Below are 15,341 nucleotides of genomic sequence, written 5' to 3' on the forward strand. Positions count from 1 at the left end.
CCAATTCCTCATGGGAATTGGGGAAATATACATGATCACAGACATGTGCTGACATGACATCCAGGAACTGGAGCAGTACCCTGGATGCTGATGCCTATGATATCCTCATCATATCACCAGTTGGTCTCTGGAAGGTACCTAATGCTAATATTCTTAGGCCAGCACATACCTTGGTTTCCACTGGAATGGGTTCCCCTCTGTTGGTTCTGTGTGTGAGGCGTGGCCTGCACAGCTCAACAATTTGCTGCAGGAGGTCTCTATCCACTCTATAGCGCTCCACTATCTCCAGCTCATGTAGCCCCTGGTAGGTTACCCTGGGCCTGTGCACTCTTCTCTGTCTCCTCACTGTGGGTTATACAGCAGCATTTGCATTATCACCACCCTCAGCATGTTGCATATGTCGCCTTATAACAGCAATGGCAGCCCCTAACATTTCTTTGTCTCAGTAAAGCTTTTTCAGTTTTCACTTCTGTTAGCTTACTGCAGTGTTGCAGTGTCTCTTGAGAGAAACATAATGGACTGTTGTTTGCAGAGTTATAAGTGCTGGGCTGGGCTGGGCTAGTGTACTGCATGTGTAATTGACTGATTCTGATTGTTTTCACCTGCTAGCTCTGCTAGTATTCCCTGGTAACTTCCTACTATTTGGTGTGCTTCCTTTTTCCTTTCTGTTTCCTCAGGGGGAGCACCGCGCACACAAGCGCAAACATGCACACAGCAGCTAACATGCATGCACACATGATTACATGGACTAAAATTTGCTTATTCTTATTAAAATGCGCGCACACCAGAGCAAACGCACTTACAACTGTTTACACAGGCTTACATATGCTTACTCCAGCTTACACGTGTGCACACACGCTAACACACGCGCACACTGTCTTACTTGGGTTTCACGCTCACCAAGAAACTTTGGTGTTATCCACGGCATACGCCTTCAATTTCTTTACTTTACCTAGCCTACCTGTTGACATATCTCTTTCAATGATATGTAAATGTCACCTGACACATGCCACTCAGCTCCAATGAGCTTTACTTCTTTCATACATGCCCCCCTCATGATGTCACCTATCTTCTACTCTGTTACTCCCCTTATCCTACTCCTACACTCTACTGACTGTGCTCATTTGCTATGTAAACTTGCGATTCACTATCCTAAGCTTCATTTGCATAGGATTGCCTACTAATGCTTGGTTATATCTCTTAGACTGAGCTTCTTAATGCTTGGATACATCTTTTAGACTGAGCTTCCCCCTTTAGCAGCCTCTTCTCGGTGGCCATGCTGTCTTCAGCCTTCCATTCACTTGCATTATCAGCAGTAAAATCCACATTTGTGGATCTTAATTATTGATTTTCTGTTTTTTAGGGTGGACCGCATTTGCGCGGCGCTGCGCTACGCTTAAACCCCAAAGATCGGGATGAAAAAAAAAGTTATTTTATTTTTATTTTGCATCACTTCACATTGCCAATGGCCATATTTTTGGCCATTGACATGCTTTCTCCTGTAAATGCATCATTTTTTTGGAGCTGTCACAGCTCCGTTTTGCTATTTGCAGAACCATACTCGTTGTGAACTGGGTACATTTCTGAAAATAACACTACTCTTACTTGGACTAGTTCAGGTTTCCTGGATCCCAAATTTACCTTATTTGCATAGCTTTTGCCTGCAATTGAGGTAATTTGCATATCCAAGCCCTGTCCGTGTAGGACTAGTTTTGAGAGCTCTGTTACATGCACCTACCAGCTGTTCCTGGATCGCTCGGCAGACATGTTGGCTGGATGGAGTCTTACTCTACTCTTAGACTCCATGCAAGCCTTCATGAATCCAGCCCCGTAACTATTGCACACTTACTTTACCCGTGTCCTAACCCTAATGTCCGTCACTTTCGCACACTTACCTTACCTACACCCTAACCCCAATGTCCGTCACACTCACACACTTACCTTAACTCGATCCATAACTTTCGCACCACAGTACAGAAAATGTCAAAGCTGTGAAAACAGCCAAAAGAATTCTTTTCCTGGGAATGAATTTGAATTTTCGCGGCTTTGACATTTCTATTTTTCAAACTTCCCCGTTCGAGCTTCCAATGCTCGACATTAAGACGGTTGATTAAATAACAGGTACACAAGATATAACATGCTTCAAATTGCTTTAACTTCCAGCCATTCCCTCTGCACCTTGCACCTCCACTATATATAAATATTCTCTACTTCCTTTTTTCCAAATCCCCTGCATTCTGGACTCTGTCATGGCCGTCCTCCACTTTTTACTTTGGAGTCCTGTACTACCTATGCATTACCCTTCTGTGTTGGTCTCTTACTAGTCTAGAGACCTTTAACTCTTTACCATGTTCCATGACTCAGCCCACTTCTTAACAGCCTCATAATCAATTTCCTTTACCTATCTCTCTCTTAATTTTCTACAGTCAGTTATCTCTTCAACATTTCCCATAGCTTTATAAATTTGACCTAGTCTTCCTTTTTAAGTACCTCTCTTTGGTTCTACTCTGTCTTTCCTCTTTTCTGTCCATGTTTAACTTCTTATTACTGCTCTATATGCCAACCATTCTCCTGCTTTCAAACCAAACAACCATTTAAAAGCTTGGATATACATACAGCCCTTTCTCCCTTTCTTCTTGCATATGTTCAATATATATCTTATTATTTTTTCTTTCCAATTTCTCAGTATCTTCCTAAACACTGGTTGCTATCACTCACTCACACTTTCCTATTCCTAGTTTCTTATTTTCCTCTCACTGTTACCAACTCAATGATGTATGTTCTCATTCCCATTCCAGTTGCTTGCTCCATTACCCTCAACGTATTTTTCTCTTCTATCATCATCTCATGGGTGGTGCAATAGTGTAGCACTTAGTGTTGTCACCTCACAACAAGAGGTTCTCTGGTTAAATTTTCAGCTGGGGCACCTTCTGTGTGGAGTCTGCATGTCCTCCCTACACTCCTGTGGGTTTCTTTCAGGTACTCTGGTTTCCTCCCACATTCCAAGGACATGCAGTAAGTGGATTGGACTCTCTAAATTGGCCCTAGATGTGAGTCTGTGTGTGTGTGTGTGTGTGTGTGAGATTGTATGTGGTGCACCCTCCAAGGAGGGTTGGACTTTGGGCTAGAAACCTGAGCCTGTAAAACTCATAACTTCTGCAGAAACAATGAGCGCTGAAAGGTGCTCATTGTCTGATGTACCACATGGGGCATAAACAGGAAAGAGAGAGAGAAAGAAAGATCATTCTCTCATGCCTTCCACATTACCCCTTTATTTTATATATTCCTTAATGTCTGTGCTATTCTCATAGTCACAGCATACCTCCTATGTGCAGGCATTCTCTAATCACCTACAACTTTCTCTGCCCTCATTCTTTCTTTGCATATCTTATTTTCCTTTCTTTTTCACATCACTGTCACATACCTTCTGTAACTCCCCAGTCTAACTAGGGTATTTAAAACAGAGAACAGTTCTCTCCTATAGAAAAACTTCACAAACTGAACATTGCAGAAAACGCAAATGAATTATTTCATAACTACTTAAGACAGGACATTCCAAATATACTCAAATGAAAATTGCTCTGCTTATGAAAACCTAAACAATGCCGTACAACAAGGTTCCACATGTGAAACCCTATTTTCTCCATTTTTCTAAATGACATCACTCTCTGTCTTCACAATTTAAAACTAATATTGTATACTGATGATATTCCTATGGTAGAGTCCAGCAAAACAATGAAATCATTACAACTCTATCTTCAGGCAAGCTTCAATAAATTAATCACTTAGTTATTTAGCATCAAAGATTTACTCTGTGCTAAAAAACACTATTGTAGTGCTCTTTTTAACTCCACAAAAATTATCCATGTGCCCTAGTCTTATTTATTTATTTATTTATTTTTGTTCAGGCTTAACCCAGGTGAAATACAAAACATTACACAACAATACAGAAAGGTTAACAATAACAGTAGTTCAGACTAATTATGTCTTGTTACATATAAAAATGGAAACTGCATTCCTAATGTTACTCAGCTGAAGTGCTTAGACCTCACTCTAGGTCCCTCATTCAACTTTTCCATGCATACATAAATAATAATCATCAAAGTTCTTGCTCAACCAAAGCTATGTTATCAAATATCCCTACCTACTATCCCTCTCTTTAAGGACAGTCATAGCCAAAAATATTCTAATTCCAAAAGTATGGTCTGTCTGTCCTCTATTTGCACACATACATTACAAATCATGAAATGTAAAATATTCAAATTTGTTCTAAAGGCAGACGTAAACAAATATCATTGTAACCTACTAAGCCAAGTTAAATGGCTTTCCATCACCAAGAAGGCAACCTACTGCCATGCTACTCTTGCTTACAAACTGCTTCACAATGGTTATTATTCCCCTCTTAAAAGACTGCTTACAGTCAGGGAAACAACCTTCTCCTTTAGAAGCAGCCTAGTTGACAAACTCACTATTACTATTCCCAAGTTAAAAAATACAATTAGTTAAAGAGTCATTTCCAGTCTAAGTCATTCTATCTGGAATGGCCTTTGAAATAAAGTAAGAAATAATCAAACTCTTCAAGCCCACAAAACCCTAATATGTCATCATTTACACAATGAAGCAAAGATGCAACTGGTTTTGTTATACAGGCTAAAGTTATACAATGATCAAAATGCACTGTTGATGTCGTCATAAAAGAGAAACCATTACTATTTTTCTTAAAACAACTGCATGTGTTTTATTTCTAAATATCTAAATTGTACATATCAATGTTTAATTTATTATTTCTTGTTTTCTATTGAAGTTATCCATACGATATTGAAGTTGCACATGGTTATCTCTAATTCACTATTTCTTGTATTCTATTTATACTGTATCTACGTTTGTTTCCATTTACAAATATTCTTATATTTTATATTTAATGTAATATGTTATTAACTTTGGGCTGGATTCACGAAGGCTTGTATAGAGTCTAAGAGTAGAGTAAGACTCCATGCAGCCAACATGTCCGCCGAGGGATCCAGGAACAGCCGGTAGGGGCAGCAACAGAGCTCCCAAAACGAGTCCTACACGGACAGGGCTTGGATATGCAAATTACCTCAATTGCAGGCAAAAGCTATGCAAATGAGGTAAATTTGAGATCAAGGAAACCTGAACCAGTCCGAGTAAGAGTAGTGTTATTTGCAGAAATGTACTCAGTTGACAACTGAGTACGGTTCTGCAAATAGCAAAATGGAGCCGTGACAGCTCCAAAAAAATGATGCATCCAGTTGAGGAAGCATGCCAATGGCCAAAAATATGGCCATTGGCAATGTTCACCGATGCAAAATAAAAATAAAATATATATATTTTTTATCCCGTTTAAGCATAGAGCAGTGCCGCGCAAACGCGCTGCACTCTAAAAAGAAGAAAACCAATAATTAAAATGCACAAATGTGGATTTTATTGTAATTCTTAATTTACAATGCAAGGGAATGGCTGGCTGAAGACAACATGGCTACCGAGTAGAGGTTGCTAAGGGGGGAAGCTCAGCCTAAGAGATGTAACCAAGCATTAGTAGGCAATCCTATGCAAATAAGGGTTAGGATAGTGAATCGCAAGTTTACATAGCAAATGAGCACAGTCAGTGGAGTGTAGGAGTAGGATAAGGGGAGTAACAGAGTAGAAGATAGGTGACATCACGAGGGGGGTATCTATGAAAGAAGTAAAGCTCATTGGAGCAGAGTGGCATGTGTCAGCTGTCATTTACACATCAGTGGAAGAGGTGTGTCAACAGGTAGGCTAGGTAAAGGCAAGAAATTGAAGGTGTATGCCGTGGATAACACTAAAGTTTCTTGTAGACGTGCTTGCAATGTGTTTGCTTGTGGGTGCGCACCCGTATATCCGAGTAAGATTGTGTGCATGCATGTGCGCCTGTGTGCGCGCATTTAAGCCAGAGTAAGCATGTCTAAGGTTGTTTAAAATTGTGTAAGCGCATTTGCACCGGTGTGCGCTCATTTTAGCCAGAATAAGCAAGTTTTAGTCAGTGTAAGCATGTGTGCGTGCGTGTGAGCTGGTGTGTGTGTGTCTGTGCTTGTGTGCATGGCACTGCCCCCCTGAGGAAACAGAAAAGAAAAAGGAAGCACAACAAATAGTAGGAAGTTAACCAGGGAGTACTAGCAGAGCTAGCAGGTGAAAACAATCAGAATCCAGCAATTACACAGGCAGTACACTAGCCCAGCCCAGCCCAGCACTCAAAACTCTGCAAACAACATTCCACTATGTTTCACTCAAGAGACACTGCAACACTGCAGTAAGCTAATAGAAGTGAAAACTGAAAAAGCTTTACTGAGACAAAGAAATGTTAGGGGCTGCCATTGCTGTTATAAGGCGACATACGCAACATGCTGAGGGTGGTGACAATGCAAATGCTGCTGGACAACCCACAGTGAGGAGACAGAGAAGAGTGTACAGGCCCAGAGTAACCTACCAGGGGCTACATGAGCTGGAGATAGTGGAGCGCTATAGAGTGGATAGAGACCTCCTGCAGCAAATTGTTGAGCTGTGCAGGCCACGCCTCACACACAGAACCAACAGAGGGGAACCCATCCCAGTGGAAACCAAGGTATGTGTTGGCCTAAGAATATTAGCAACAGGTACCTGCCAAAGACCAACTGGTGATATGATGGGGATATCACAGGCATCAGTATCCAGGGTACTGCACCAGTTCCTGGATGCCATGTCAGCACATGTCGGTGATCATGTATATTTCCCCAATTCCCATGAGGTATTGGCCAGAAGTATGCATCTCTTCCAGCAAATAGCGGAATACCCTGAGGTAGTGGGTGCAATAGACTGCACACACATATGCATCAAAGCACCAGCCGGTGAGCAGGGTAGGGTCTACTTCAACCGCAAGGGCTTCCCCTCCATCAACTGCCAGGTCATGTGTGATGCCCAGGGCATAATACTGAATGTGTGTGCTGGCTGACCTGGAAGCTACCACGATTCCCATCTCTGGCATCTGATGCAGCTGTACCAGACATTTGCCAATGGGGACATCCCTCATGGTCACCTACTGGGGGATGCTGGCTATGCACTGGAGCTGTGGCTGATGATACCCATCAGAAACGCACACACACCTGAACAGGAACGCCATAATGAGGCACACTCACAAACACGAAGTGTAATCGAGCGTGTGTTCGGCCTGCTCAAGTCATGGTTCCGGTGCCTGGACACATCTGGTGGAGCCCTGATGTACTCACCATCTACATGTAACAAAATTGTCATGGTATGTGCCATGCTACATAACATGATCCTGCAAAAACAGCTGCAGCAGGAGCAGCATAGGCCTGGGCCAAACAACCCCCCACCATTGCCAAGGCCATCACAGGCAAAGCATGACTCAGAGGAGGAACAACCTGAGCCTGCCCCAGTAGGCAGAAGGAGGCGTGCCCAGTATGCTTTGGCCTTGGCAAAGACGCAACGCATAGCACATACACTGGCTCAGTAGGAACCCTGGAAATCATACCACTCTCTGACTCGCACAGATAGTAAAAGGGATGCCTAACTTGACACTACCTGTTTCCAAACATGTATAGGGAGTGCAGTATGTGCATCCAACATAGGCAGCCCTGCAGCACCACCTGAGGCATGATTGCCATGTGTTAAGCAATATAAAGCAGTGCTAAACAGCTTTCACCACCATTTAGTATATGTAAAGCAATTGCACACACTAACACTCGCACAACTGTGGTCAATGTTCTGTAATGTTGGTTAATGTTGAGCAATGTTGGACAAGCTTGGTCTACGTTGGGCATAGCTGAACAAAAGCCAACATGCTCTACTGGCCCTTAAGCAGTCTGGTCTGCTCTGTATGAAAGTAGTGACAGGCCTCGAACCCAGGAAACTGTACATTACAGTCATACTACTGAACCACTAAACCATGACACTATCGCACTGGTCAGCCTGTATGAAGAAATGTTGATAAGTCTATGCAAAGTATCTCATGGAAACCCTGCAGGCACAGCATAATCCCTGTCGAGTTATGACACAAAGGTGAGCACTGCAGTAAGAATAGAACCTGATTTTCAACACACATATAGTATAATTGTTACTATTGGTCATGTTCACACACAACAACAAATGTAATGGACATCAGACAGCAACATACTGAAAGGTCACACTGGGCATGCCCACACATGAATAAATGAGACAAATGTCAGGCAACAAAACACTGAAAGGACAGACTGGGCATGCTCACACACTTAGGCCATGTCTGAGTATAGCAGTGGGCCACACATATCCAGCAGTTGCATGTGTTAACACAGGAACCTCTCAGTAGTCACCAATCTGCCATGTGCACACAGTTATATGACAACAGACACATATATAATATATTGGAACCCTGTCATAATAAAATATGTTCTGCAGATACTTAGGTTCTTCGTAGAAAGTGTGAAAGCAAAGAAAAGAAAAAACCTGCAATCAGTATCATCAATAAACAATGTGCATCCTGAACATTACCATAGGTGCATAGGTTGATACTAGCCTATCTGCCCTAGGGCATGTCTAAGCCTAGCCAGAGTGTGTTTGGCTTTCACAGCCGTGTTAGATTAGTAGACTGTGCCTGTGAAGAGTAGGTCACACAAGATAGGCCCTTTACGTTTGCTTTATTGTGCCTCTGTCCAGCAGGGACCCAGAAGAGATTCCAGGGGTAAACATACGATCACCCATCCACTCGTCAATATGTCTCCTGTAGGGGGTCAGTGGGGGGTTCAGCCTATGCCGGACTGGGATCCCATTCCAGAGTGAGGGGAGCATCTGGGATAGAAATGTGTCCCTCCAACATGTCCTATAAATATCTGTGCTGAGGTGTAAGTCCCTGGAGCGTGTAGCTCTAAGGGATCCAGATATCCTGAGGTTGAGCATGTCCATTAATTCTGTATTGGACATGGCTGTAAACAACAGGCACAGATCGCATCCGAGTAGGTGGTAAGCAACTGAGCAGAGCTGGAGTTACTTTAACCGAACTGCACAGGGCATCTGTGTGAGTCTCTAGATCCACTTGGTGAGGTACTTTTGTGGCCAATACAGTTGCTGCAGGTGTCGGGTAAGGTACATCCCAAATGGGGCATTGTATCCAATCATGGGCGTCATGAGTATAGGGGCACAATGACTTTACTTGATCTAGATGTAAAACCTGTTGGGATAGGGAGGGCTATATAGAATGTCTGTCTAACCACTATGGCAATGCGATTGTCAAAGGCAAGATTACAAACTACTCATGTCTCCATATCCCTAAGAACTTCTACCATACTTAATGTATTAACACCTATGTGGTAATGTGTGGGCACTATGTGATTCCCAAAGGGGATGACTATGCATTTAATGGCATTCAGCTGTAGGCCATGGCTCTGGAACCAGTTATCCATCTCTGTGAGACCCTTTTGGAGGATGCTTGTGGCAGCTGGAGAGTCAAATATGGCACCCAGTTTGCAGTCATCTGCGAACATGGTCAGCCATATTCCTCCTGTGTTAGCCTGTACATCAGAGGAATATATACTGAACAAGACAGGTCCCAGGACTGAGCCTTGTGGGATGCCACGTGCAACTGGTGTAGAGTCAGACATGGCACCTGCAATACATACCATGTGGGTGCTATCCCTGATCCACTTAGCAATCCATCTTGTGACATATGTGTCGATATCTAAGCTGGTGAGCTTATGTATGATGCCCGAGTACAGTATTGTTGTGAAGGTGTATGCGAGGTCCAGGTAGGCTGTGTGGACTACCTTCCTTATGTCTATGGATCTGGTAACTGTTTAAAGAAGTCGACCATGTTCAAGAGGCAAGATCTGCCCACAACAAAGCTGAATTGTGTAGGATCCAGTGCCTGTAGGTTCCCGATGTCTATATGTATGAGTGCCATGATGATATGCTCCATAGCTTTGCAGACCAGGCTAGATAGGCTTATAGGGCGATAGTGTCCGGGGTCTGTTGTGGCACCACCTTTGTGGAGCGGGACCACTGTTGCTGTACACCATTCCTTGGGTACATATCCTGTAGTAAGTCTGATATCGAACAGTGACTTCATGTGAGGGTTACGTTCATCATGAAGCTTGTGTAAGATGCAGGCTGGGACACCGTCTGGTCCCATTGATACTGTGTTGTCTGCTTTGGAGAGGGCAGCACTCACCTGATCATCTATGATGTCAGAGAGGCTACATTCTGTTGAGATGGACATTTGCTCATTAGTGGGGTTTGGGGGTGACATTTGCTCTGAACCTGTTTGCCAGGATGATGGCAATGTCTGTGGGTTCAGTATATGTATTGTCATTTCGCAGTAACACATAGCATATCTGGGAGTTGGCACCCAGGTTCATGACATAACTAAAGAAGGCCTTGTGATTGTTCTCAGTGTGTGGTGCAATTTACCTTTCAAAGTGGGTCTTAGATGAATTCATGAGTGAATCTAGCTTTTTGCTAGTACTGATCAGAGATGCCTTCCCTTATTGGGATTGTGCTCTATCATGTAGTAGCCCCCTCCTTTTGTTGTACAGCTTATTTATGGCCATGGTCCACCAGACAGGTCCCCTGCCTTTGTAGGAGTGAGTCTTGTTCTTATTTGGGATAGCATGATCCATGCATTCCAGTAGGTGTCAATAGAATGTGTCTGTAAAGGATTCAGCAGTCTGAGCTGTACTTACCTCTGTCCCAGTGTCTTTGAAGGATACCACCTTAGTTTAGAGAAGTGTGACGTTTGCTGTTGGTAAGTACTTCACCGAGAGAACCTAGGATGGGGATGGGGATGGGATATGGATGTCCAGTGAGATAAATGCATGGTCTGACCTTACCAATGAAGGGCATACCTCTGGTGTGGAACATGGAGTTCCCATGTTGGTGATGATCAGATCCAATATGTTTTCCCCTCATGTGGGTGTGGTGACTAGTTGTGACATAGCATTTGTGTTTAGAAATTCTAGCAACCGTTGGGTGAGGGTGTTGTGGCTTGAGTAGTATTCCTAGTCAATGTTACTGTAATCGAAGTCACCCCATATAATGGTGTTTGTAGAGACTGTCATATCCTCCAGTGTTTCCAGGAAAGCTGAGTGGGGTTCCTAAGTTTGGGAGGGTGGTATGTAGCAGGCTACAAACTGAAAGGCAGTTTTGCCCACTGTTAGTTGCACATGTATGGTCTCTGATGCTTCCTGCAGTGCTACTAACCTGGAGGTGTGTGTATCTGTGATGTATACGGATACTCCCCCTAAAGTTGTTGGTCAGTCTGAGTCTCATGGCCGAAAAGCATGGTATGAAGTATAACCTGGTAGTACTGGTGTGCATTTGGGAGCCTGAACCAGGTGTCTGTTACTGCACAGATATTAACAATCACCATACTGCAGAGAGTCTTGAGTATGTGCATTCTGTGGTCTAGACATCTGGTGTCGAGCAGCATTACCCGTACTTTCTTTTACCTTGTATTGTCCATGGAGGTGAGTTTGTCATTTGAGCCTTGCCCAAAAAAGGCACTGTGGGGGGTGGCAACAGCCTTAGCCAGTATTGGAAAGTCCAGGGGTGACAGGTGCAAGCTGTCCATAGTGAAGCTACGTGGCATGTTGAACATGTCATCCCAGGCTGACAGACACTGGATCCCCTTTGAATGACACCAATATGTTAGCCAACTGTTACAATTGATCAGCTTGTCTGCATATTGTGCCATCATTCTTGGTGAGGGTAAGATGCTACACAAGGTCAAGGTCATACTGGCCTAGGTTACATGATCACAGAGCTCCTCTATGTCCCTTGTCATGTAGTCCAGGGAGAAACGTCTGAGGTAAGTCACATCACCATGGACAATGATGGAGCCATATTTGTACTTGGTTTGGAGTGACCTGAGTGCATGTTTAACGTGGCAGACCCTGCCTCCCGACAGACAGTGCAAAGTGTCCTTCTCCTTGTTCAGCCTGGTGAGTGTGACGTCAGTGTGTCTGACAATAGAGTCATCTATTACAAGTGTATTAGGTGTGTTTTTACCCCTAAGGTCAGTGACTGTGTGGCACACTGACTTTGTGAACCATGTGATATGTGGGTAATGTCGTGGGGTAGCAATTGTCTGGGTGTCTGCTTAGGAGGTCTCTGCTGCTTAGGCAGATATTATGTAGAGCCTCCGTGTATGTAATCGTGTGGTAATGTAGTTTGTTTGCTGTCGCTATAGGTCTATGTGTGATGGAGTTGTGGTGTGTGTGGTTACCTTCACCACCTGATAGACTGTGCCAGTCATGGGTCGAGAGAGCTCAACCTCCCGTTTGTCTATATAGTTGCATCTCCCACATATATCTGAGTTTGTTGGGAGGAGGTGAGGGTTGTCTGTGTACATAAGGCAGTTGTAACATTGCCTCAAAAGTCCCATCTCCACCAGCTGGACTGGAGAGTACACGCAAAACCAACTGTTGGACATGCCAGGATATTATGATGGCATACTTTCTGTTGACTGATCAAAAGGGATTAGTAGGGCACTAAGTGTGTAAAAGAGTATTACAGGGGTTTAGTGCTCAGGTATGTTGGTGTTTTTGAAAGATTATCTGTGAAGGAGTCCAAACAGAACCATGACACTTCCTTCAGCTATGTCATACACAGCACTGTACACACATATATGTCCTGAGTCAGGGCCAACTGTACCTGGCTGATAATGCTGACATCCTGTCAGACAGGCCCATACATACATACCCACCTCCCACTGACAAATGTCCCTATCATCATACCAGGAGATATCACATGTAGAATGGGTAAACCGCTCTTTCCAAAGCCGAAAACATGGCATCAATTGGATGACATTGTTTCCCAATATGTGTCATAAGTGAACTACAGAACAAACAGACCCTGCACCTGGACAGTCTGTTGAGCCACACCCTCTCTACAGGATCTGAAACTGTTGAATGTGTTACAGCAACATATGGCACACACCACAAGTGTTGGTGCACAACAGACCATGGGAACTATAGTCCTATAAGCCTATGATATCTGATCTGCAAGGTCATTGAGTCCATCATGACTGAAGTCATAAACAGAGCTATTGGAAGCCAACAAACACACAGCCCTACCAACTGTGGTATGATCATGGGCAGATCATGGTTCCCAGACCTGCTAGACTGTTTGCAAGGCAGCCACCCAGGACACACATCACTGAAGGGAGCTATACACGTCCCACATAGACTCTGAGTAGCCCTTTATCAACATCACAGACACATGTTGTATCCACAAATTCAACAACCTGTGCATAAATATGTATTGTCATATGAAGTAATGGAAATTTGTCCACAGAGAGATCACGCAAGCTAAGAATTGTGGAGTCCTGTTCAAGCTGTTAACACCTGCTGACCCACATGGTTCATTCCTGGGATTGCATAAAACAAAGTACACACACATTACCATGTCCAGTCTGATGATGTCAGCATCCTACAAATATAGCAGGAGAAAATAAAAAGGCGCCCAATAAAATGTATAGCACATTGTGTTAATGTGTATCTCTGTAGTATCATAACATAGTTAAGTAGGGGTTTAAATCCTATGATTGCTCTGTGTGTGTGTGGGGGGGTGCATGTGTGTGATTTCTTGTGAGAGGAGTTCCTTTTTGGAGACTAGGAAAACACATGAATAGAGGTAGATTCTTCTTTGGCAAGTCTGATGATGTCAGCATCCTAGAAATATAGCAGGAGAAATGAAAACACCCAGTAAAGCATATAGTGTGTGTGTGTGTGTGTGTGTGTGTGTGTGTGTGTGTGTGTGTGTGTGTGTGTGTGTGTGTGTGTGTGTGTGTGTGTGTGAGTGTGTGTGTGTGTGTGTGTCCCTTTTTGGAGACTAGAAAAGTCCGATGATATCAGCATCCCAGTAAAGTGTATAGCATGTTGTATCTCTGTAGTATCATAACATAGTTAGATAGAGGTTTGAATCCTGCGATTGCTGTGTGTGTTTGTGTGTGGGGGGTGTATGTATGTATGTGTGTGTGTGATTTCCTGAGAGAGGAGTGCCCTTTTTTGGAGACTAGGTACACACATGAAAAGAGGTAGATTCCTCTTTGGCAAGTCTGATGATGTCAGCATCCTAGAAATATAGCAGGAGAAATGAAAACACGCAGTAAAGCATATAGCATGTTTTGTTAATGAGTATCTCTGTAGTATTATAACATAGTTAGGTAGGGATCTGAATCCTGCAATTGCTCTGTGTGTGTGGGGGGGTGCATGTGTGTGCGTGATTTCTTGTAAGAGGCGTTCCCTTTTTGGAGTCTAGGAAAACACATGAATAGAGGTAGATTCTTCTTTGGCAAGTCTGATGATATCAGCATCCTAGAAATATAGCAGGAGAAATGAAAACACCCAGTAAAGCATATAGCGTGTCGTGTTAAGGCGTATCTCTGTATTATCATAACATAGTTAGGTAGGGGTTTGAATTCTGCAATTGCTCTGTGTGTGTTGCGGGGTGTGTGTGTGATTTCCTGTGAGAGGAGTGCCCATTTTGGAGACTAGGTACACACATGAGAAGAGGTAGATGCCTCTTTGGCAAGTCTGATGATGTCAGCATCCTAGAAATATAGCAGGAGAAATGAGAACACCCCCTAAAGCATATAGCGCGTCGTGTTAATGCGTATCTCAGTAGTATCATAACATAGTTAGGTAGGGGTTTGAATTCTGCAATTGCTCTGTGTGTGTTGCAGGGTGTGTGTGTGATTTCCTGTGAGAGGAGTGCCCGTTTTGGAGACTAGGTACACACATGAGAAGAGATAGAGGCCTCTTTGGCAAGTCTGATGATGTCAGCATCCTAGAAATATAGCAGGAGAAATGAGAGCACCCCCTAAAACATATAGCGCATCGTGTTAATGTGTATCTCTGTAGTATCATAACATAGGTAGGGGTTTGAATCGTGCGATTGCTCGGTGTGTGTGATTTCTTGTAAGAAGAGTTCCTTTTCTGAAACTAGGAAAACACATGAATAGAGGTAGATTCTTCTTTGGCAAGTCTGATGATATCAGCATCCTAGAAATATAGCAGGAGAAATGAAAACACCCAGTAAAGCATATAGCGTGTCGTGTTAATGCATATCTTCATAGAATCATAGCATAGTTAGGTGGGGGTTTGATTGTTGTGTGTGTGTGATCTCCTGTAAGAGGAGTGCCCTTTTTGGAGACTAGGTACACACATGAAAAGAGGTAGATTCCTCTTTGGCAGGTCTGATGATGTCAGCATCCTAGAAATATAGCAGGAGAAATGAAAACACCCAGTGAAGCATACAGTGCATCATGTTACTGCATATTTCTGTAGTATCATAACATTGTTAAATAGGGGTTTGAATCCTGTGATTGCTGGTTG

Source organism: Protopterus annectens, chromosome 2.part0, assembly GCF_019279795.1.
Source record: "Protopterus annectens isolate FY-2018-M chromosome 2.part0, PAN1.0, whole genome shotgun sequence".
Classification (NCBI taxonomy): domain Eukaryota; kingdom Metazoa; phylum Chordata; order Ceratodontiformes; family Protopteridae; genus Protopterus; species Protopterus annectens.